At 40.5% G+C, this 27,106-nt stretch overlaps 1 long non-coding RNA gene across 1 annotated transcript; it reads left to right on the top strand.

Moving 5' to 3' along the window:
• Nucleotides 1–27,106, top strand: LOC311236541. Its single transcript, XR_014620218.1, has 3 exons — nt 1–135; nt 25,905–26,067; nt 26,299–27,106. It is a non-coding gene; the product is annotated as an uncharacterized lncRNA (long non-coding RNA).

The raw sequence follows: 27,106 nt of genomic DNA, 5'->3' as shown, positions 1-27,106 counted from the left end.
AGTTTCCCTTCGATCAGTGACCTCAGTCCAGTTGAAGACGAGCTGCGAAATACAAGAATTAAACAAGTGTGTTCTGTTGGACGTTTCTGCGCGGATTATTAAACGTTGTTTGCGGATTCAACCAAGGAATTCAAGGTGAGACTGTAGCCATATTGGTTCTAGATAACGTTCTCTTAGCTAACGAGCTAACGTTGTGCGGCTAACGGCTGCTAGCTTGTTGTCCTGAGGTGTTGTCCGTCTCTGAGGTTTGGAACAAAGACGAGGAGCAGCTAGTTATTGAAGAGTGTGATCACATGTTCACGTTTCACTGGAAGTATTGTTACCAACGTTAGCTAGCTAGTAGATGTGTAAGATAGTCACAAGCTGACTGGTTGTATACAAATAAAAGTGCTACACCTCTTTGAGACACAACATTCATATCTTAAGGATCCTGGCCAAGTGTATGAACTAGACCTCTGTACCCAACGCTTCATGATGTGATATGAAAACCATAGAGGTGCATCATTGAACAACGTTTCTCCTGAACAGCTGAATAATCAATGATGGGTGAAATGCTCATCTCATCCCGACCGCGTGTAGCTTTATGCCAAGCAAGCAGTGCAAAAATTTACCGTAGTGGCATGCAGTAATGCGCCTTTCATTTTCGCGGAAATAGGCTGTCTATTGCCATTCTCTTTGACAAACTCTAACCTTAACCAGCTCCTTAACAGCGCCTAAACTTAACCGTTCTAACCTTAACCAACTCCGAAACAATGCCTAACCTTAATCGGCGAAAGAATACACGTTAAAAAAAAATCACGTTAAAAAATATTTTCGATGGGATTCGAACTCGCCAGCAAACAAGCCATAGGATCCACAGCCATGTGTCCTAGCCAATTGAGCTATTTGTCGGATACTGAATAAGGGGCGGTGACTTATATATATTGAGCTCCGCTCGTGTCGCATGTGCGGGCACCTCGCGCGAGCACGCCGGCGCACGCACGCACCTGAGCGAGCACGCCGCCGCCGGTGCACGCACGGTAGCATTTGTCTGAAAAGAAGGGCGCTTTACCGCACTAGCGTGCGGTGACGAATGCGGAAGCATTTTTGCACTGCTTGCTTGGCATTAACGTACAGGCATCCCGACCAGCCTGAATCACAGCCAGCTCCTTCTGTCTGCAGCCATTAATTTGTGCAGCTGAATTAATGAATGAATGAAAACTTTATTAACAGATTGCAGAATGGGTACAATACAGTACAGCTCAATACACACAATTGTTAAGGGGATGCAGACCAGAGAAAGACTTTCGTCTTGTTTACATCAGGGTCCCCCATTTTCAATTCATCAGGACATATATGACATACATGACATACAGATAGTCAGTACTGCTACATCTATACATTTATGACATACCAGATTTGCAAATACAGTACTGTTTGTGATACAGAAGGAGTCAGGAAAAGGGAGTATATACATTTGTACATTGGAGGAGGTTGGGTGGGGGGGGGTTGGGTACACTGGGATATTGACAACCATACTGGGTATTGCAGGGCTGTACGCTAAGCTTTTTCACTAGGGGCACACTTGCCCCTAAATGAGAAATTTAGGGGCAAAAAATATTTTTTAGGGGCAAATTTTTAAATAACAATTTTACCATTATTTATATCGATTGTTTTTATATAATTTTTTTTTAATAAAATATATATATTATATAATCATACTTGTAGTTGTATTATCTGCGAGACATCGCCAACACGCAACAAGTCTAAATGCTCGCTATATGCAACCAGCTCCACTGTCTGTGTGTACTGAGTAGCCTCCAGCTACGGCCAGGATTCTCCGGAGCTGCAGCTGGGCCCTATACTGTAGCCTCCAGCTACGGCCAGGATTCTCCGGCGCTGCAGCTGCTCCCTATTGACTATATTCAGCGTGCCCTCAGCTCGAATACGCATCGACTCAGTGTTATAAGACATTGATATCAGGACGGAGCTATCTGAACTATTTAGTTTAAAACCTGTTCCACCCCAGGTGAAATCTGCATAAAATGTATACCTATGGTAAATGGAATATTGCTCCACTTCTACAAGGGCTATTTGCATATTCTTGGTATCTAGGAACATCTATGGACCTCAATGAATGTATTCTCAGTGTCAGAAATATTGTGTCTATTACTAGGCTTGCTTAAATTCTGATGAAACAAAGGAAAATATGAATTATGATTTTTCTTTTCATCTTTGACAGTGAATAAAACCATGATAATAATGACCAAACTTAAAAAACTGCCACTGAGCTAATTCAGTACCCTCTTGAGATCATGTGTACAAAAGATCTAAGGAAATTAATAAAGGGAAGATGATAAAATTGAAGGTTTTGTATATACAGTACTGAATTCTCCCATCCGGACCAATGCAATTTGAAATATTATTATAGAATATAGAATATATGCTTATACATTACCTTATTATAGCCAATTCGCACATTTATATATATATACATATAGTATCTTTCAAATGGCCGAGTTCAATTTGGATATAGTATCACCAGGCATGTATAATAACATATACAGATATTTAATGTAATCGACTGTACTTTTTTATTTCTCCCACAGTGTAATCATTTTGTAACTAATTTCAGATCTAATTATTCCTACATGATTACAATAGTGTGGAGAAACTGACTGCGTTTCAATATTTGTCAAAAACGTTACCTTTTGTAGCTTATTATCGCGAATCATAACAATTATTGATATGATTCATTCAGAATGCCTAACTTTGAACGACCATAGCGGACCATGGGAAGTGTAGTTTTGAGAAATTCCGACGCTGGCAGATAGCTGGCGATGCGCTCTTCAAAATGGCCGCAAAAAAACTACAATTCCCATGGTTCAACATTTCCATTTACGCTTCAGCGTCAAAAACGCGAGTGAAAAATAAAAACTTAAAATGATATAAACTCACTTTTAACCTATTGCTAAACTATTGCCAACCTAACGTTTTACATTCTACATGTATTTGTGACATAGTAGTGATAATAATACTTGAAAACGTTTGATTTTAAAAACGTTAAATTATTGCAGCACTCATAAAAATACTAATATATGATAATAATGTCAAAAAGGGGTCGGTACCGTGGCCGTGGGGTGGAACAGGTTAATGGGACGTTTCGTTTTGAACAGTAAGCTAACGCAAGCTATCATGCACTACTAGACTTACTGGAGCATTTGTTGATAGCTATCAGTAGCTAGCCGGCTGGCAGGCTCACCGAGGTCCCAGTGTTTACAACAGCCACGGGTGCGAGAGGGCTGGAGGAGAAGCAGATGCCACATCTCTCTCCGTGTGTCTGAGTTCAGTTCAGTTCGGCTCACTATAGGAGGTCGAACAACGCGTCGAAAATATGAAGCAATACTAACTTTACTTTTCTTCATAGCTAAATCAGACAGTCAGCCAGTCTATCAGAGTGAGTGCTCAGTCGATTGTTCCCGCTGATCATACCTGCTGAGTGCTCACTGCTCAGCTCGCGTGAGTGACGTCATCGCGTCATCACACGCCTTGGATAATTTAGGAGTGAAATGCGAATCCAAGGCTTGAAAGCACTACTCGCAAGCCCGCCCCCAGATAATATTTACCAATCGCAACGGCCAATTAAAGGGGCAATTCGCGACGATATCATCGCAGCGTACAGCCCTGTATTGGGTAATCTACATTGGAGGTGGTTGGGGGGGGGGGAGACACTGTACAAACAAACAAAATTGTACATTGGACTATTGACACAACCATACTAGGTAAATGACTGTACATTGGCAAAACCGTACATTGAGGGGGGGGGGGGGAGACACTGTACAAACAAAATTGTACATTGGACTATTGACAACCATACTAGGTAAATGACTGTACATTGGAGGGGGTTGGGTTAGGATATTTACAGGGGCCAGTGTTGAATTGCAGTCTCCCGTAGGTGTCCCTTGAGAGAGGTTTTGAAAGTGGGTAGTGATCCACATTCCTTTACAGCTTTGGGTAGGGCGTTCCACATTGATGTGGCATAATTGCGAAACGTGTTTAGTCCCTTATTTGAGCCGAATCTGGGTTTAACATGATTTGTGGAGCTCCCTCTGGTGTTGTGATCGTGGTATTCACTGACCTTTGGGAAGTATTTTGACATGTACATGGGTACCTTGGTCGTGTAGTGTATCTTGTAGACCAGGCCCATTGCAAGTTGCTGTACTCTGTCGTCTACTCTAAGCCATCCTAGGTTGTCAAAGTGGGCAGGGGTGAGGTGGGTTCTAGGAGTAAGGTCCAGCAGTAGTCTGACCAGTTTGTTTTGAGATGTTTGTAATTTTGTTTTTAGCGCCTTTGAGGTGCTTTGGTACCATGAGGTGCAAGCATAGTCGTAGTACCCCTGAATGAGTGCTCCTGCCAGAGTCTTCAGGGTATTCTTGTTTACCAGAGAGGAGATCCGGTACAAGAATCGAGTTCGTTGGTTGACTTTTTTTATTACATTGGATGCCATTTTGTCACAGGAGAGATTAGCCTCTAGGATGGAACCCAGGTAGGTAATTTCATCTTTCCTTGTGACAATATTGTCACCCACTGTAACTGAGAAGCCGTCGAAGTTTGTTATTTGAACCGAAGAGAATGGACTCTGTTTTGCCCATGTGTAATGATAGTTTGTTATCAGCGAGCCATATGCAGATTTTGCCTAGTTCCGAGCTGAGGGTTTTTTCAACCTGTAACTTGTTCTTGTCAGAGACCAGCAGGGCTGAGTCGTCCGCAAACAGGAACAAGTTGCAGTCACAAGCTGACGACATGTCATTTGCATAAATTAGGAACAGTAGCGGTCCTAGTATGCTTCCTTGTGGAACACCACAGCTCACTGTGAGGGGGGGGGATAGGGTACCGTTTACCTCCACCATCTGTTCCCTCCCCTCAAGGTAGGATTGCATCCAGCTCACTGATAGACTATCAAAACCAATTGCTTTTAGCTTGTCAATCAGAATGGAGTGATTGACCGTGTCAAAGGCCTTTTGTAGGTCCAGCATGACCATGCCGCAGTATTTGCCTGCGTCCACCTCTTGTTTGATGTGGTCATTCAAATAGAGAAGGCATGTGTCAGTGGAGTGGGATGTTCTGAAGCCAGATTGGAATTCGTAGATTAGATTTTTTTCCGCTAGGTACTTTTCGACCTGTTCGTAGACTATTTTTTCCATGACTTTCGAGATGGAGGTGAGAATAGAAACAGGGCGGTAGTTGCCTGGGTCTAATTTGCTGCCCTTTTTGTGCAGAGGGGTCACCCTCGCAATTTCAAGTCCTTGGGGACGTGTCCCTGTTTTATGGAGAGGTTTATTATGTGTGTGATGATTGGGGTGATGGCGGCTGCTGAGTCTCTGAGGAATTTGGAGGGGATGTTGTCATGGCCAGTGGCCTTGTTAGGTTGGAGGGCGCTCAGTTTATTGAGTACCTCATCTGTTGTTACCATTTCCAGCTTGAAGTCGTCCTTGCGGACCCCTAGGTTTTTGTAGTAAGCTACTATGTGTTCTACCCCATAAAGCCCTGAGTGGGAGGGTAGTTTGTTTACCAGTGTTGTGGCTATGTTTGTGAAGAAAATGTTTAAGTAATTGGCTACATCCAGCTTGTCTGTGATGAGCGTGTTGTCCGTTTTTATGTTTATGTTTGAGAATCTGGTTTTAAGTTTTTTACTGCATCCTAGTTGATTATTGAGTAATTTCCAAAGTTCACGTGGTTTGTTTTTGTTTTCCTCAGTTTTGTCATTGATGAAATTCTTTTTTGCAGTTTTGATCATGGAGTTTACGTCGTTTCTTAGTCTGTTTCTTTCTAGTTTGAGTTCAGTCACGTGGGCTTGGAGTTCACTGCTCGTGCTTTTAGTAAGCTTTGACTGACTTTTACGAAACTCAGAGCATTTTTTGTCTCTGGTTTTCATAGCGGCCAGTATTTCGGAGTGCATCCACGGCTCAGCGCGATTTTTTACCCTGGTGGTTCTTAGGGGGGCCATGTCGTTTAGTATTGTTTAGAATTTGGTTTTGAAACCAAGCCATGTTTCTTCAACCAGTGTACCATTGAGTTCATCTGACCAGTCCAGACTCTCCAGTTCAAGGTTGAAGGCCTCGCTAGAGTAGGTTTTGAGGTCTCTAGATGTGACTGTTTTGTGGCAGCCAGCCTTTTGTTTTAGTTTTTTGCGGGTACAGAATATCATATAATGATCACTTAACCCGCATGCTATAACCCCTTTATTGGAGATCTTGTTGTCATTGTTGGTAAGAGGGGGATGGTTGGTAAGAGGATGGTGAGGGGGATGGTTTATGGTCTGATGGTGACGGAGGTGTTTAGAATGATAAGCCAAGCAGCACCTCTAGGGGGTGAGGCGGGGGGGTGGTTGGTTATGGGGCTGAAAGGCCATAGAGACTGAGCGCAAATAGGTCCCGCCCACTCAGGGGGAAACATTCCATTGCTCTCCATTGACCTTTATTGTGTGACGGTTCCTTCTTGTCATTTTGGTCAGCTAGCAAACAGAAGGATACCTGTGTCCTGTGTACAATAATGTGGAACGCCCTCCCTTCCCTCCTTCAAAACCGCTCTCAAAGAGCACCTACGGGTGGCTGCAATTAGAAACTGGCCCCTGTAAATGGCCAAATCCCCGGCCCCCCACCAATGTACAGTTTCTTCCCCTTCGGATGTTTTTAATGATCTTTTTACTACACAGTTCTGTATTATATTGTACTACTACATTGTATCTGTATGTCATAATGTCCTGATTAATTGAAAATGGGGGACCCCGATGTAAACAAGACAAAAGGATTTTTCTGGTCTGCAGTTGCTTTGTATTGAGCCGTACTGTATTGTATGAATGAATGAAAACTTTATTTAACAGATTGCAGAATGGGTACAAACAATACAGTACAGTACGGCTCAATACACACAATTGTTAAGGGGATGCAGACCTGAGAAAGACGTTTGTCTTGTTTCCATCAGGGTCCCCCAGGGTACCCATTCTGCAATCTGTTAATAAAGTTTTCAATTAGGGCTGGGCGATATGGCCTAAATATGATATCACGATATTTTCTGACCTTTCGGCGATACACGATACGCATCACGATGTTTTTCTTTTTTTCCCCAAACAATTCATTATGAGGCTTACCAAGACAGTATTTGAGTTTGCAAGCTAACATTAAAGACAAAATAAAATACCCATGCATTTAGCATTTTTATATTATATATTAGATTTAGATTATTGGATTATTAGATTATATATTGCATATATTTAGCAATGAGATATTATATAATTTAGATATGAAATATGATGAATTGAAAATGGGGGACCCTGATGTAAACAAGACGAAAGTCTTTCTCAGGTCTGCATCCCCTTAACAATTGTATGTATTGAGCTGTACTGTACCCATTCTGCAATATGTTAATAACGTTTTAAATCAATCAATCAATCAATCAATCAATAGGATTTTAGCATTTTTATGAAACTACTGTATATTTGTATGTCTCTAAATGTTTTGATGAATTGAAAATGGAGGACCCTTATGTAAAAAAGCCGAAAGTCTTTTTCTGGTCTTCATCCTCCAGTCAGTCCACTGTTGTTGTATTGAGCTGTACTCACTGGCGTAACTCTCTCTCGATGTGTGCGGGGGACAGATTTGGGGGCGTGGCGAGTGACGGCGATGGGGGGGGGGGGGGGTTAGGGGGGGCGCCGTCTACCTAGTTTTTTTTTCTTTTAAATACCAGGGGTGCAATACCGCATTTTTCCAAGCGGTGGCGCCATTTCTCCATGTAAACGACACACTGAGTGAATGAATGAATGAAAACTTTATTTAACAGATTGCAGAATGGGTACAATACAGTACGGCTCAATACATACAATTGTTAAGGGGATGCAGACCTGAGAAAGACGTTTGTCTTGTTTCCATCAGGATCCCCCATTTTCAATTCATATAGACATTTATGAAATACACAACATACATGACATTTATGGCATAGGGACATATAGGTATTTAGTACTGATACACTGGGGCGACAGTGGCTCGGGAGGTAGAGCACTCGTCTGGCAATCCGGAGGTTCCCGGTTCGATTCCCGCTCCTCCCGGGCAGCGTGTTGATGTGTCCTTGAGCAAGACACTTAACCCCTAATTGCTCCCGATGAGCAGGTTGGCACCTTGCATGGTTGCCTCCGCCGTTGGTGTGTGAATGTGTGAGTGAATGGGTAAAAATGTGAGTAACAAATTGTAAAGCGCTTTGGATAAAAGCGCTATATAAAAAAGCAGCCATTTACCATTACATTTGTGACATAAACGTTTTAAGCGCCTTTGAGGTGCTTTGGTACCATGAGGTAAGCATAGTCATAGTACCCTTGAATGAGTGCTCCTGCCAGAGTCTTCAGGGTATTCTTGTTTACCAGAGAGGAGATCCGGTACAAGAATCTAGTTCGTTGGTTGACTTTTTTTGAGCTCATACAGAAACAAGTATTGTTGTGACAAATAATAAACAAATTTGAAAGGTTTATGGTGAAAGAAAATGTATTATATGGTGCTTCAATTAGCAATTATGAACACAGTAATACAAGATATGCATGATAAAAAAAAAAAACATGCTAGGTTCCTGAGAAACACTACTATACAATATACAATTTTAGCTCTTAATGTATCTATCATCTTTATCTATCACCAATCACTTTTAATCAAATTTAATTACAGGTACAAAACATTAACATAAATCACTCTTATGCACTGGTACATAAGTTATATAACAAACCTGTTTCTATGTAGACTACTATACAATTTTAACTTTGTCATTATTATACTTAATGTATCTAAACTATATTATACAAGAGCCACATCTGTTCTTTCCTTAAAGTGACTTTATATACCTCATTCCTTTAAAGTGACTTCTCCATTATTTAAATTGACATTTTCACATTTAAACTCATCCAATGCTTCCAAAGACATGTTGTCTCCGATCATGGGCAGAGATGAATTCCTCACAGAGTTCTCTAATGTCAAAGGCATCAACTCTTTCTTGATGTATATGACAAACTGCCACACTGTTCAACCTTTTCTGCTTCATGGAGTTGCGAAGCCAGGTCTTCAACCTCCGGAGTCCGCTGAAACTCCTCTCAGCTTCAGCAGAGGATGAGGGAACAACCAGCAACAGCCTCACAAGGACCTCCACCTGATCAAAAAGACCTCTGACTTCAGGCAACATGCCTCTCAGGATGTCTGCAGCTTCTGTGCTTGATGCATAGGTGTTAGTTGCTTTGAACATGGCTAGCTGAACATCCAGCATCCTCCTGTTCATCTCTGGATACTTGTCCACAATGTCATCACTTTCTCCCCTAATAAGCACACCCTCCAACTTCTGAAGCACTTCAAAGCTTCTTTGATTAAACCGCTCTCGGAATTGCAGATCTGCTGTGTCCAGTATTTTGAAGAACTCCCCTCTGAAGAAGTCCACAGAAGTTGCTGGGACATGTGCTGCAGCGTCACCAGTTAGACGTTTTGGAGGGTTGCGGATACGAGGCATTTCCATCGGATCGATGTTTAGTGAGGTGACCAGCTTTGCGGTGTTGTCAAATATCTGTGAATGAATGAACATTTTATTTAACAGATTGCAGAATGGGTACAATACAGTACAGCTCAATACACACAATTGTTAAGGGGATGCAGACCAGAGAAAGAATTTAGTCTTGTTTACATCAGGGTCCCCCATTTTCAATTCATCATTATTTTGTCAGGATGATTGCAATGAGTTTGTATCTTGTTTGCAAATGACTATGTCTTGCTGATGGACTCTGTAAACAGGCTATTGGGAATGGAATGCAACCCATCACATTCACAGGTTTGGTGTGAGTGCTCGGCCTGAGTACCGGTAATCAGACCATGACATCGTTCACACACCAAACCTGAGGGGAGGGGGCAGGGAGCTCTGTGTCTTCCATCTATCCAACCATCCACTACGCAGTCAAATATGTATTTTGTTAAGACATTATTGTTACTTACATAATTTCTGTCATTCAGTGGTGGGGATAGTGCACGCTGCAGCTGTGCATCTACGTTTACAGGCACTGTCTGTGTGCTTTCAGAAGCCGTATTTGCATCCTCCTGCAGAATAAACAAACCCAAAAAGAGAGAAACCATTAGAACACGGGTAGGGCTGGGCGATATGACGATATTATATAAATATCGGGTACAGTTCATTAACGATACACTTTTTAAACGTATCGTGGATATCGTGATGTTTTGCCCAAGAGGCTTGTGTTGCGTCAATCTGGTCCACACGTTGACACTTTTGAACAGCGCCGCCCCCACACACACTACTGCATCAAAAGTTACTACTTATGATAACAAAGGCATTCGTTTTGTGGCATTGACGTTATATAGTTACACTTTCAATAACATCAGCGTATTTACATAGCAACGACAGAGGTCGACCTAGATATAGCAAGCATTAGCCGTTCATATCTCAGCCCGTGCTGACTCCGTTGTGCCCATTCTGCGGTCTGTTAATAACGTTTTCAATCAGACAGATGTATGGAAATGCTTTTATTATAACATCCGTTGCAGTAAAATCATTATGCCTCCAGTCGTTTAGTCATTCTGCAGAGCTAAAAGGTAAAAGTCGGCCGCGGCGAGCTACCGCTGCCATTGTTGTTTTCATTGAGCTCTCCAATAGCGGAAGTAAAAAATTAATACGCGCTTGCCGATTGGTGCTAAGAACAGCAGGGCGGGTGCAAGCGATGTGACGTAATTGGCAGACGCGACTGTCAATCAAAATGATTCTGTTTGCCGACTGAATGAATATAAACGTTATTAACAGATTGCAGCATAGGTACAATACAGTACAGCTCAATACAACAACAGTCAACAGTGGACTGGAGGATGCAGACCAGAGAAAGACTTTCGTCTTGTTTACATGAGGGTCCCCCATTTTCAATTCATCATATTTCGTATCTAAATCATATAATATCTCATTGCTAAATATATGCAATATATAATCTAATAATCCAATAATCTAAATCTAATATATAATATAAAAATGCTAAATGCATGGGTATTTTATTTTGTCTTTAATGTTAGCTTGCAAACTCAAATACTGTCTTGGTAAGCCTCATAATGAATTGTTTGGGGGAAAAAAAGAAAAACATCGTGATGCGTATCGTGTATCGCCGAAAGGTCAGAAAATATCGTGATATCATATTTAGGCCATATCGCCCAGCCCTAAACACGGGTATAGGTTTACTAACTTTATTTATTTGAACCATGGGGACAGCGTACATTAATAAAACATTAATGCACCAGTGTTCCATTCCCATTATTGATTGATTGATTGGAAATTGTATTAACAGATTGCAGAATGGGTACAATACAGTACGGCTCAATACACACAATTGTTAAGGGGATGCAGACCAGAGAAAGAATTTAGTCTTGTTTACATCAGGGTCCCCCATTTTCAATTCATCATTATTTTGTCAGGATGATTGCAATGAGTTTGTATCTTGTTTGCAAATGACTGTCTTGCTGATGGACTCTGTAAACAGGCTATTGGGAATGGAATGCAACCCATCACATTCACAGGTTTGGTGTGAGTGCTCGGCCTGAGTACCGGTAATCAGACCATGACATCGTTCACACACCAAACCTGAGGGGAGGGGGCAGGGAGCTCTGTGTCTTCCATCTATCCAACCATCCACTACACAGTCAAATATGTATTTTGTTAAGACATTATTGTTACTTACATAATTTCTGTCATTCAGTGGTGGGGATAGTGCACGCTGCAGCTGTGCATCTACGTTTACAGGCACTGTCTGTGTGCTTTCAGAAGCCGTATTTGCATCCTCCTGCAGAATAAACAAACCCAAAAAGAGAGAAACCATTAGAACACGGGTATAGGTTTACTAACTTTATTTATTTGAACCATGGGGACAGCGTACATTAATAAAACATTAATGCACCAGTGTTCCATTCCCATTATTGATTGATTGATTGGAAATTGTATTAACAGATTGCAGAATGGGTACAATACAGTACGGCTCAATACACACAATTGTTAAGGGGATGCAGACCAGAGAAAGAATTTAGTCTTGTTTACATCAGGGTCCCCCATTTTCAATTCATCATTATTAGTCAGGATGATTACAATGGGGTTGTATCCTACCCAACCCCCCCCCCCCACCTCCAATTAGGGATGTCCCGATCCGATCACGTGATCGGGATCGGCGCCGATCACGTGCTTTTCAGAGGATCGGGGATCGGAGGGGAAAAATAAAAAAAATCGGCCGTCAAAAAAAAAAGGGGGTATTATAATTTTTTTTTTTTTTTATTATTATTATTCAACAAACATGACCATGTTCACGTCTTAAACTCATACTGAGGCCTTAGTTTAGGTTTTAAATTACATAATATATCATCATTCATTTATTTATTGTCACACACAGCAGAAGAAATGTCCACAAACACCTTCCCTTTAATTTACACCGTTGCAAGAGTGACGTATGCCGAATCCCTCAAGATACCTACACGCTCACAACAACAACACGTCGCTCCCGAAACACGTTATCCACGGAGTAGAAAAATGTCAGAGGTTTGGAAGCACTTTAAAGTACAAAGTCAAGCCAATCCATTTGCAACTTGCAATGTTTGCAAGGAGGAGATTCCGCGTGGAGGAAAAAACAGAGCCGCGTTCAACACCACGAATCTAATTCGTCACCTGAAAAAAAGCCACAAACAACAACATGGCGAGTACATCGCTGCAACTACACTCCGACACGTTGTACAACCGACACTTTCAGAGACTTTTAAACGGAAAGATAAACTGCCAGAGCAGGGTGACAGGGCGAAGAAAATAACAGCCAAGATAGCTGAATTCATCGCGTTGGATGACCAGCCGTTATCTGTGATGGAGAACGTGGGGTTTCGCCGTCTCATAGAGCACTTGGAGCCACGTTATCAGCTGCCTTCTCGGCACTACTTCACAGACAAAGCTCTGCCTGCGCTTCACACCAAGCTCCGTGACCACCTGCAAGCCATGTTAAGAGGTGTGCCTGCTTTATCATTTACCACAGACATATGGAGTTCTTCAGTGAGTCCAATGTCACTCATTAGTTTCACCGTTCAGTGGATTGACTCCGAGTTTGAGTTGCATCATGCTACATTGCATACGCAGAACTTCCGAGGATCTCACACGGCAGATCGTGTTAGAGAGGCGCTCCTGGGCATGCTTAACAGTTGGGGAATTGAGAAGTCACGGGTCCATGTTATTTTGCGGGACAACGCGCGAAACATGAAGAAGGCCATGGATGACATGGAAGTAACAAGTGTGGGCTGTCTCGCGCACACGCTCCAACTTGCCGTGCATGAGGGTCTACTGTCTCAGCGCAGCGTCACAGACACACTGGCCACCGCAAGGAAAATCATTGGCCATTTCAAACATTCGCCGTTGGCCTATTCGCGTCTGGAAGATATCCAGAACGACCTGAAGATGGACATCAAGCGTCTACAGCAGGACGTTGCTGTGAGGTGGAACAGCAGCCTCTACATGTTGCAGAGCATCTTGGAGCAGAAGCGGGCTCTCTGTGTGTATGCAGCCGACTACACCCTCCCAACCACCCTGACAGCCAGCCAGTGGACCCTGATGGAGAAGACAGCTGAGGTGTTGGTTCCATTTGAGGAACTCACAAGGGATGTGAGCAACCCCACTGCATCTGCAGCTGATGTAATCCCTGCAATAGCAGGTTATTATTATATAATTAAATTAATTAATAATTTGCTATATTTTAATAATTTAATTTTACTATAAAATAAATGTATTTTATATTCTAAATAATAAACCATTCATCCATTTCATTCATCCAAACAGCCCTCAGACGTGTACTCTCTCGAGAGATGACCACTGACCAGGGGGTCAAAACCATGAAGAGCACGCTCCTAGCTGCAGTGGAGACCCGCTTTGCTGAGATAGAGGTGGAGCCACTATACACCATCGCCACTATATTGGATCCAAGATACAAAGACAGGCAAGAATAATCTAAAAAAAAAATTAATGCTAAATAATCTTATCTAAATAAAATGCTGTGTGTTGTCTTGCCATATGTTTGACTGACTTAGTTGTGAACTTGTGGGTAATTGATACATTTATCTACTTTCAGATTCTTCACAAAGTCAGACAACCTGAGGCTTGCCAAGGAGAAGCTCATCCAGGAGGTGGTGAAGATGGAGGACGAGAGGGCTGCCAGAGAGCCAGAGGCCGCAGACGCCAGCGCAGAGCCTAGAAGCAAGACACCACGTCTAGAAGAAGAAGCAAGCACAAGCAGCTGCCTGGGCAGAGTCATGGATGAGATTTTGGGAGAGAATCCGCTCGAGGCCCGGTCTGTGAGCAGTACATCAGCTGAAGTCCAGGTACAGACCTATCTCTCAGAGCAAACCCACTCTAGGAAAAGCAATCCTCTGCACTACTGGAAACTTAATGTCTCACGTTTCCCCTCACTGGCTGCTGTTGCAACCAAGTTTCTCGGTGCCCCCTGCACCTCTGTGGACAGTGAGAGACTCTTTAGTGCAGTGTCCAACGTCCTGGATGAGAAAAGGAATCGGCTCTCAGCTGAGAGGGTAGAGATGCTGGTTTTCTTAAAAAAAAATCTCCACTTAATTGTGATGCCAGACAGTGAGTAAGAATAGAGTGCAGAAAAAAAGAAAAAAAAAGCGTGTTGGTTGCAATTTTATATCCCATGTTTAAATTAATATTTTATATCCCATGTTTACATTTTATATTTGAATTGTGAAATACGTAGTTTTTCACATTGCATTGAGCTGCTGCTTAAACTAGACTAGGTCATAGTCTAGAGTACATTCACATTTCAAGGGGTTAGGCTTCCCTTAAAAAAATTTAAAAGTGTGTTGCAATTTTATATCCCATTGTTTACAATTTATATTTGAATATATACATGTTGTTTTTCACATTGCATTGAGCTGCTGCTTAAACTAGACTAGGTCATAGTCTAGAGTACATTCAAATTTCAAGGGGTTAGGCTTCCCTTAAAAAAAATCTCATGTTTACATTTTATATTTGAATTGTGAAATACGTTGTTTTTCACATTGCATTGAGCTGCTGCTTAAACTAGACTAGGTCATAGTCTAGAGTACATTCACATTTCAAGGGGTTAGGCTTCCCTTAAAAAAATTTAAAAGTGTGTTGCAATTTTATATCCCATTGTTTACAATTTATATTTGAATATATACATGTTGTTTTTCACATTGCATTGAGCTGCTGCTTAAACTAGACTAGGTCATAGTCTAGAGTACATTCAAATTTCAAGGGGTTAGGCTTCCCTTAAAAAAAATCTCATGTTTACATTTTATATTTGAATTGTGAAATACGTTGTTTTTCACATTGCATTGAGCTGCTGCTTAAACTAGACTAGGTCATAGTCTAGAGTACATTCAAATTTCAAGGGTTAATTTAAAAGTGTGTTGCAATTTTATATCCCATTGTTTACAATTTATATTTGAATATATACATGTTGTTTGTCACGTTTCATTGAGCTGCTGCTGTTAATTTAATTTTAAAACTAGACTAGTTCATAGTCTAGACTAGAATTATTCTGCACTAAGACAATTTTTATATTTTATTTTATTATTTATGAGTCATTGAGTATGACTGAATGTAAAGTCAAGCTACCTCTGTTACTTGCACTACCAGACCAGTACATTTGTTATTGCTGCACTATTCTTAATTCTGCACTATTTGTTTTACATGGTTATTTTATTTTGTGGTGCACCACTGATATATAACTATACGCTTTATATTTATTTTGTTTGTGCTGCAATAAGTGAATCCTGTTGGATACTGTTAAATAAAAAAATAACAAAAACATTGATTGCCTTTTCTTTAGCTGACGTGCAGTCACCTGGTTTTTACAGACGATGGCGCCATTGCTCTATGTATGTTATTGCCATCTCATGAAGCAACAGGCTGGAGCACATTGTGCTGGGAGGTAGGTAAACTCATACTGAGGCCTTAGTTTTGGTTTTAAATTGCATATCACCATTCATTTATTTATTGTCACAGACTCACAGTCACAGAGCAGAAGAATTTTGCCAAAACAAACTAATAGTATCCAGCTGTAGAACGGCAGACCAGCCACACTCAGACCCAAACGCATTTCCTTTGATTTAATTATACATCAAATGATTTATGTCAAGGATTGCAAATGCAAATGCCTCGCTTGAATGAAGTTAACTTTTCACCTGGATAACGTCAACATTCAGGGTGAATGTAATGTGAGAAATTAAGATAAAAAAAAAAAAAAAAAAAATTATTTTTTTTTTATTTTTTTTTTATTTTTTATTGATCGGATCGGGAATGATCGGGATCGGTAGATACTCAAAATCACATGATCGGGATCGGATCGGGAGCAAAAAAAGGTGATCGGGACATCCCTACCTCCAATGTACAGCCCCACCCCACCTACCCAACCTCCTCCAATGCACAGTTTCTATGTCAAATGTATACTCTTTTTCTGGATTTTTTTAGTATCACAAACAGTACTGTATTTGAAAATCTGGTATGTCATAAATGTATAGATGTAGCAGTACTGTCTATCTGTATGTCGTGTGTGTCATATGATGAATTGAAAATGGGGGACCCTGATGGAAACAAGACGAAAGTCTTTCTCAGGTCTGCATCCTCTTAACAATTTATGTATTGAGCTGTACTGTACTGTACCCATTCTGCAATCTGTTAATAAACTTTTCAATCAATCAATCAATCATGGACTTATGAACCACGATTATTTTCAAGAGAAACAAACAGGCAAATAGCTATAGCTATATAGTCAATCTGGACAAATACATTAGGCCTATATTAAAAAAAGAAAATCTGCTAAAATGCTGTTACTTGCCTTCCTGTTTCGTGGTGGTGTCGTCACTGCTGCTGGTTTAGCTCCGGGCGACAGCGTAGCAAAACTTAGTTTGCTTTGAAGAAGTAGCTTTCTCCTCTTGGGCGACGGTGCCATCTCGTTGTTGCATGCACGCAGGTAGGAGTTGGACATAGCACTGAATGTCTTATCTTATCTCTCTTTATACCGTATGTGATGACGTATTTTAACACACACCTCGGCTGAGGGGACGACCCAAGCTATTATTATGCAAAGACGAGTACTTTAGCGAGTGGGTACTTGGCCCGTGCAAATGCGACCCCCATCTACTACTCTTTGCATACAGGTAGTCAGACGGGGGTGGGACATTAACTGCATTCTGAAAAAATGGGGGGGACCCATTCCAAAGTCCCCCGTGCCAAATACGCCCCTGGCTGTACTGTATTGTACCCATTCTGCAATCGTTAATAATGTTCATTCATTCAATCATTCAGCCGGCAACAGAATCATTTTGATTGACAGTCGAGTCTGCCAATTACGTCACACCGCTTGTACCCGCCCTGCTGTTCTTAGCACCAATCGGCAAGCAGCGCTATTCTTTTTTTACTTCCTGAATGCCCTCCTTGATTTTAACGAGAGCTCAGCTCAACAACAACAACAACAGCTCACCGCAGCCGACGAGTGATTACTAGCGCACCGCAGCATGACAACGAGGCATAATGATTTTACTGCAACAAATGTTATAATAAAAGCCTTTCCATACATCTGTCTGATTGAAAACTTTATTAACAGACCGCAGAATGGGCACGCACAACTCGGCACGGACTGAGATATGAACAGTAACGCTTGCTATCTATGTCATCGGACATTGCTATGTTTGGGTAAATACGCTGATGTGTAACTATATAACGTGTAACTATATAATGTTGATGCCACAAAACGAATGCCTTTGTTAATCATAAGTACTAACTTTCATGCAGTAGTGTGTGTGTGGGAGCGGCGTTGTTCAAAAGTTTGAACGGGGTGGACCAGATTGACGCGACACAATCCTCTTGGGCAAAACATCACGATATCCACGATACGTTAAAAAAGTGTATCGTTAATGAACTGTACCCGATATTTATATAATATCGTCATATCGCCCAGCCCTATTTTCAATCAATCAAGGCTAAGCCTTAAATGATTATCTCTGAGCCAAGCCGTGACCCCATTGTGTCATATCTTCAGTATACAATCCAGTTTACAGTATTTGAAGGTTAAATGAAATACGCCTCCCCATAATGCAGAGAGACTATGTTATTTATTGTGACCCCAGTCTTGTGTGTACAGTGAAAAGATGTAACATTGTTACGTTAGACCAGTTCAAAGTACTTCCCAGATCTCCTGTCCTCTCCTTCCTCTAATTCTGTTCCTTTCTCAGCCATGTCAATAGGGCATAACAAAAAATATTGTTTGTTTCCTGTTGGTTGTCAGTTAAGGCCATGGGTAGGTAGGGAATTTATTTGATTTAATTTTTTATTTTATTCTTTCCCACGGCCACTATGGATAGGGAATTTCTTTATTTAATTAAAATGTTCACAACAATATGGATGCATGTACTCTGCCAGCATGTTTAATATCCATAAGGAATTTTTATTTTTACTTTTTACTTTTTTTTAACTCATAAAATATATTGGGTCGCACCTAAATCGGCAGGGTCGGTCTGCAACCAGAAACAACTAGGGCTGACCTTCGAAGCTTTTTTTGGCAATCGAAGCTTCGGGGCCGTGCTTCGATTTTAATTCGAAGCTTCGATAAAAAAAAAAAAAAAAACTTTTTATTTTGTTTATTTATTTTTTTATCTTATGTTGTGGGACTTGTACAGCACTTTGGTAAACTTTGTTGTTTTTAAATGTGCTCTATAAATAAAGTGGATTGTTCACACACACACACAAATCGAAGTAAAAAATACAAATAAAAAATGAAAATCGAAAAGCGAGAGACTAAACCTGTTGTTGTTAGCTTACATGCTAACGTGAATGGGATCGACCATAGCATTGCGGCTAGGTTAGCTACCATAGCAGTATAGCTCTAGTTGAATGGATAAACGTTATTTAACATTGCAGAATGGGTACAATACAATACGGCTCAATACAAACAGTTGTTAAGGGGGGGGTGCAGAGTCATCAACACAATATACCACCAAGAGCAGAGAGTTTATGTCTCTCAAAAAGCGAGAGACTAAACCTACAGTAAAGCTCTTGAATGGGATTGACCATAGCATTGCGGCTAGGCTAGCTACCATAGCAGTACAGCAGCTAGTTGAATGGATACACGTTATTTCGATGGCACAAGCTTCGAACAGAAAAAATAAATTGAAGTTAAAAAAAAAAAATTATTTATTTTTTATTTTTTTTAAACTTCGATTTTTTTTTAAATGTTCGAAGCTTGTGCCATCGAACGAAGCTTCGAAGTATTTAAGACAGCCCTAGAAACAACCCATTATTTTTTTTAGGTCTAGACCGGAATAAGTTGGCGGGGGACCACATTCTTCATGTATCTAACCGATTCGTTCAGGCTTACTGACGTTTTCCCCTCCCTGGTTCACTAAGGCCCTAGTTACACCATTGAATACAGCAACATTTTTGTTGCTGAATGATTACGTTTGCTGTCCTAGTTAAAAAGAAACGCAGTTTTGGCAGGATATGAAATTGTGTTTCCGTTTTGGATACTTGCCAAAACTCGCCGACAACGTGTATCATGTAATCTGCGCGAGCCGGATACGGAGCCGTTGTTGCTCAACGCCCATGCGCAGTAGATACCCGCACGGGCGGTTATTTCCAGTGTTTACAGCAGAGCTGCAGCTACCATGTGTTGTCAAGTTATTGTTATAAGGAGCCCAGTCCAAGCTACAACAGTCTGCATTCCCTTAACAATTGTTTGTATTGAGCCGTATTGTATTGGACCCATTCTGCAATCTGTTAAATAAAGTTTACATCCATTCATTCTGCTAGCATTAACGTTACCAAGCTGCTAGCCACAATGCTATACTGTTTTACTGGCATATTCCATTCACGTTAGCATGTAGCTAACAACATCGGAGATCTTTTTGTGAGACTAAACTATCCGCTCTTGGTGGTCAATTGTGTTGATGTTAGTTTTGTTTCATCAACAAATGAGGCAGAACACACAGTGAATGTATCCGTTTTGTTTATTGCACTTTTATTGCACTTTCTTTGCTGAAAAATAAATGCTACATTGGCTAAATGGCTCACGCAAGGCATTTAAAGATGGTGTTTTTTTTTTTTTTTTTTGCAGGAAGTGTATTGGCACATTCAACTTCTGATTGGTTGAAAATTGCCTTCATGTTCGCCACCTACTGCCACCTACTGCTTTGGCATTGTACTACATCACTGTGCTCAGGAGGCAAAACCAATGTCTAACTTGCCTGCTGTGGTATAATATAATGTTCTCATGTAAATATATTCCCCTCCCCTGTGTCCCCCTTACCTGTGCCCCCCCCCCCCTCTCTGTGGAATACATTCCCCTCCCCTTTCTCCCCAATCCTGTGCACCCCCCCCCCCCTTTTCTCCCCAAACCTGTATCCCCCCCCCCCCATTTGACCTATCAAATGGGACCACATCCCCCCCCTTGCAAACTATATAGGTCTCCTCCCGAGACCAACCCGGGTCTTCTTACCTGGGTCATTTCAGCTGATCACCTGGGGGAAGCCCTCAGCCATTCTCTCTATGTATTCTATCTGTTTGGTTAATAAACCTTGTTATTATCCAAACCTCGGTTGACTGAGAACATTCTTCATCAGGATATCCACAAATATCCCACACTGCCATTACGTTGCGTTCTGGAAAGCTAAACTGACCCTGAAAACTAAACGAAAATAGCCCTGTGTGTAACCGCAGCCTAAGTGTTGGTGGACCAGAGGTACAAAGAGTGTGAAGCATCCACTGTATCACTCAGTGTTCACGCTATTCTAAAGTGATCACAGTGAATCTCTGGTGTATTTCACAGTGAATCTCTGGTGTATTTCAAAGTGAATCTCTGGTGTATTTCAAAGTGAAACTCTATGGTTTGATTGATTGAAAACTTTATTAACAGATTGCAGAATGGGTACAGTACAGTTCAATACACACAATTGTTAAGGGGATGCAGACCAGAGAAATACTTTCGTCTTGTTTACATCAGGGTCCCCCATTTTCAATTAATCATAACATATATGACATACATGACATACAGATAGACAGTACTGCTACATCTATACATTTATGACATACCAGATTTACAAATACAGTAGTGTTTGTGATACAAAAAGAGTCTAAAAAAGAGAGTATATGCATTTGATGTAGAAACTGTACATTGGAGGAGGTGGGGCGGGGGACGTGGGGTGGGGGAAACTGTACAACTGTACAAGCGAAACTGTACATTGGAATATCGACAACCTTACTTGGTCCCAAGTAAGTAATTCTTTCAGAGTATTTCACAGTGAATCTCTGGTGTATTTCACAGTGAACCTCTGGTGTATTTCAGAATGAATCTAGTGGGATAGTGTGTACTGCAGTAGGTTAGGGCTCTCTGCATGTGTAGCAGTGTGTACTGGGATAGTGTGTAGTAAGTGTGATAGTGTGTACTGCAGTAGGTTAGGGCTCTCTGCATGTGTAGAAGTGGGATAGTGTGTAGTAGTGTGATAGTGTGTACTGCACTAGGTTAGGGCTCTCTGCATGTGTAGCAGTGTGTAGTGGGATAGTGTGTAGCAGTGTGTAGTCAGTGTGTACTGCAGTAGGTTAGGGCTCTCTGCATGTGTAGCAGTGTGTAGTGGGATAGTGTGTACTGCAGTAGGTTAGGGCTCTGCATGTGTAGCAGTGTGTAGTGGGATCACTGGCGGACTCAGGGGGGGGGGGGGGGGGGGGGCGATCGCTTCAGTAGCACTGGTGCGATAGGCATTCGGTTCATATCGATACTCTTATTTTGAAAAATCCTTTGGCGGGTCTCATTTCCGCCCACGCGCAGCTCCAGCTATAATAACTATGGCTCCGGCAGCTAGCAACGCTCAGTTCATATCGATACTCTTATTTTGAAAATCCGTGGTGTCGTGACTCATATCCGCTCCACAGCACACAACGGTACTCGTCTCAGTAGCAGCAGTAGCGTCTGGAACACGCACATTGCAACATAGCAAGGCTAGTGTGCCTAATTCGCGACCCAAAACAAATCCCTGCTGTTTTATTCCGTAACGGGTCAAATGCATATAACATGCTTTGCAATCCTCGCCATTCCTTTATGACCACGTCATGTTTAAGACCGGAATTAACATTACGTTAGCATAAGCTAACAACAAGCTAAAACCCTGTTCAGAGCGATAGAGAACAGCAGAGTGGGGACTGCATTGTATCGTATCGTGGCAGATATCAGCAAATATTGTATCGTTGTCCAAAGAATCTGTATCGTATCGTGATGAAACTGGTGATTCCCACCCCTAGTAGAGTCCATACACCCAACACCAAATCCCATAATTCCTTACACCTAACGTGTCTGGCTGTGTGACGTCAACTTGTCAGCATGAAAATGACAGCCAAACATGGCACTGCAACTAAATAACACAAATACAATAGGCACATTTGTGACAAATATAACACGTTTTATACTTGTAGGAGTCGCTGTCCACAACGTTCGATCCCCACCCACCGGCTTTCCCACCCCCTAATACTGCCAATTGTATTAGTATGAACGACCAGCCAAGCCGGAAGCAACGCAGAGAGCTGGGCTCGAACCCAGCATCTCCTGCGTTAGTGGCGAGCGCCTTGCCCACTGCGCCACTTAGCCGCCTTACATTTTATTGTATTACATTTTTTTTTATCCCCCCTCCCACCTGCAAAATCTTGCGCCTCCAATGCAACAAACGTCATACGCCTCATTAACTCTGCCTCTCTTTGTTAACTACAACAAGCAATGCCGTTTGTTATTTAAGATGAGGTCGGACTCGGCACTGACAGATTTGTGTTCATTGTGCTGCTTTTATAAAGCCTCAAATGACTGCTTACAATATTTCATAAAAGCAAAGGGTTTAGTTTGTCTAAGATTTAAAAAGGTTTAAACTTTACAGCACTGACAATTCTCTATAGTATTTTTTATAGTGTCCCGACCCATGTAAAAACATACAATTATTATAAAAACTCATTATTAATTTAATTAATTAATCTAATCCAATCCACTTTATTTAGAGCACATTTAAAAACAACAACGTTGACCAAAGTGCTGTACAAGTCCCACAACATAAGATCAAATCTTTTTTTATTTTTTATCTCGAAGCTTCGAATTAAAATCAAATCTCGGCCCGAAGCTTCGACAGCCAAAAAAAGCTTCGAAGGTCAGCCCTAGTATTTTCTCCAACATAGATATAATAATTTCTCCAACATAGATATAGTATATTCCTCAACATAGATATAGTATTTTCTCCAACATAGATATAGTATTTTCCTCAACATAGATATAGTACTATTTTCCTCAACATAGATATAGTATTTTCTCCAACATAGTATTTTCCCCAACATAGATATAGTATTTTCCTCACATAGATATAGTATTTTCTCCAACATAGATATAGTATTTTCCCCAACATAGATATAGTATTTTCCTCAACATAGATATCATATTTTCCCCAACATAGATATAGTATTTTCCTCAACATAGATATAGTATTTTCTCCTAAATATATATAGTATTTTCCTCAACATAGATATAGTATTTTCTCCAACATAGATATAGTATTTTCCCCAACATAGATATAGTATTTTCCCCAACATAGATATATTATTTCCCCCACTATTTTCCCCAACATAGATATAGTATTTTCCTCAACATAGATATAGTATTTTCCGCAACACAGATATAGTATTTTCCCCACTATTTTCCCCAACATAGATATAGTATTTTCCGCAACACAGATATAGTATTTTCCCCACTATTTTCCCCAACATAGATGATATAGTAGTTTCCTTAACATAGATATAGTATTTTCCCCAACATAGATATAGTATTTTCCTCAACATAGATATAGTATTTTCCCCACTATTTTCTCCAACATAGATATAGTATTTTCCTCAACATAGATATAGTATTTTCCCCACTATTTTCTCCAACATAGATATAGTATTTTCCCCAACATAGATATAGTATTTTCCTCAACATAGATATAGTATTTTCCCCACTATTTTCTCCAACATAGATATAGTATTTTCCCCAACATAGATATAGTATTTTCCCCAACATAGATAATAGTATTTTCCCCAACACAGATATAGTATTTACCTCAACATAGATATAGTATTTACCTCAACATAGATATAGTATTTTCTCAAACATAGATATTAGGGCTGGGCGATATGACGATATTATATAAATATCGGGTACAGTTCATTAACGATACACTTTTTTAACGTATTGTGGATATCGTGATGTTTTGCCCAAGAGGATTGTGTCGCGTCAATCTGGTCCACACCCGTTCAAACTTTTGAACAACGCCGCCCCCACACACACTACTGCATCAAAGTTACTAATTATTATTAACAAAGGCATTCGTTTTGTGGCATTAACGTTATATAGTTACACGTTCAATAACATTAGCGTATTTACCCAAACATAGCAACGTCCGATGACGACAGATAGCAAGCGTTACTGTTCATATCTCAGCCCGTGCGGAGTTGTGCATGCCCATTCTGCGGTCTGTTAATAAAGTTTTCAATCAGACAGATGTATGGAAAGGCTTTTATTATAACATTCGTTGCAATAAAATCATTATGGCTTGTTTAGTCATGCTGCGGTGCGCTGGTAATCACTCGGGGATTGGGAGCTGTTGTTGTCGTTGAGCTGAGCTCAGCTCTCGTCAAAATCAATTGCGGAAGTAAAAAACGCATAGAGCTTGCCGATTGGTGCTAAGAACAGCAGGGCGGGTTCAATCGGTGTGACGTAATTGGCAGACTCGACTGTCAATCAAAATTATTATGTTGCCGGCTGAATGATCGAATGAATGAAAACGTTATTAACGATTGCAGAATGGGTACAATACAGTACAGCTCAATACAACAACAGTGGACTGGGGGATGAAGACCAGAAAAAGACTTTCGGCTTTTTTACATAAGGGTCCTCCATTTTCAATTCATCAAAACATTTAGAGACATACATACAAATATACAGTAGTTTCATAAAAATGCTAAAATGCTATTTATTGATTGATTGATTGATTGATTTAAAACTTTATTAACATATTGCAGAATGGGTACAGTACAGCTCAATACATACAATTGTTAAGGGGATGCAGACCAGAGAAAGTCTTTCGTCTTGTTTACATCAGGGTCCCCCATTTTCAATTAATCATATTTCATATCTAAATCATATAATATCTCATTGCTAAATATATGCAATATATAATCTAATAATCCAATAATCTAAATCTAATATATAATATAAAAATGCTAAATGCATGGGTATTTTATTTAGTCTTTAATGTTAGCTTGCAAACTCAAATACTGTCTTGGTAAGCCTCATAATGAATTGTTTGGGGAAAAAAAGAAAAACATTGTGATGTGTATCGTGTATCGCCGAAAGGTCAGAAAATATCGTGATATCATATTTAGGCCATATCGCCCAGCCCTAATAGATATAGTATTTTCCCCAACATAGATATAGTATTTTCCCCAACATAGATATAGTATTTTCCCCAACACAGATATAGTATTTACCTCAACATAGATATAGTATTTACCTCAACATAGATATAGTATTTTCTCCAACATAGATATAGTATTTTCCCCAACATAGATATAGTATTTTCCCCAACATAGATATAGTATTTTCCCCAACATAGATATATTATTTACCTCAACATAGATATAGTATTTTCTCCAACATAGATATAGTATTTTCCCCAACATAGATATAGTATTTTCCCCAACATAGATATATTATTTCCCCCAACACAGATATAGTATTTTGCTGGCTTGTTGCAGTGTTCTTCCTTGATACATTGGTTGTATATCTTTTTACTGTTCAGAGTCGTTGGAGGAGGATGAGGAAGCAGACGATGAGAGCGATGAAGACTGGAGCTCACATAGTGGACTTGCAGCAGAGGAAGAGAAGGGAGGGCGGGGGTGAAAACTCAGAAGATGAAAGGGATGAAGAAGAGGAAGATGAGGCAGAAAGTGAAAAAGAGGAAGGTGAGAATGACGTGGGACGGGAAAACATTATTAAGTCTAAATCACTTGTATTTTTGGGGGATAATTTAAGTGTTTGGGTGCTAAAGAACACAGAACACAATATATATATATTTTACTTTACTCTATTCATATTTTACTAAATGTGCACTGTAGTGCACAACCGGACTTCATTGATCGTAAAACAATAAGAATCTTACATAGGAATTATGAAAATGTTATCCACATTCACAGTGTTTCCACTGGCGGCCAGAAGGGTGTGTGACGAAGAAGACAAGAGAACGTCAAAGTAGCAGGCAGGCCCCTTTTCTGAAGAGCATCCAGAAGACTGATGGTCTTTATCAACTTCATCTGGCTCTTCATGTTTCATCTCTCACACTCTGACATAGAGCTGTCTACTAAATAAATATGAAACAAACATACACTAAGTCCTGATGTGCACTACCGTGTACATTAATCAATTCATGTTTTTCCTCTGAAAATAAATGTTTAACTCTGACAACTCTCAAAATGCTCCTTAGATTTTTACTTACTAAAAACAATCATAATATAAAATTCAAAAACATTTTAAATATGAATATCATGCTTATCTCTATTTTATCCGTGCAATGTGCCTTTTGGGTTGACAGCCATTTTGAAAAAACAAAAAAGGCAAGTTTGCATGGTCACTCACAACCCAACACATGATATATCATTGGAAAGCTATGGTTGTCCTCTGTAAGGAACGTCGGGTCTCAATAGAGTGACATGTATAGTATTAGAGGAATCAAGCTAAATGTGCACTACAGTGTACAAAAATTAATTGCTGGGTCCAGGGCTGTACGATAACTTTTTTTTCCACATAGCACTGGTGCTACAGAGGTTGATAGTTTTGTAGCACAGGCCAAAATCTTGTAGCACGAGTATAAAACGTATCTAAAATCTCTCAAAACAAACAACCACAAGTAGTGCAGTTCATCACTTTGTCTAGTATAGGCATGGACCAATGTGTGATTTTGGTGGTGCTATTGCACAGATGTCTGTCCCTTAGTATGCACACCCA

The sequence above is a fragment of the Notolepis coatsorum genome, assembly GCF_963971535.1.
Source record: "Notolepis coatsorum genome assembly, chromosome: 11".
Lineage (NCBI taxonomy): Eukaryota > Metazoa > Chordata > Actinopteri > Aulopiformes > Paralepididae > Notolepis > Notolepis coatsorum.
Note: the sequence above shows the minus strand (reverse complement) of the source record. Positions and strands in the feature narration are given on the sequence as shown.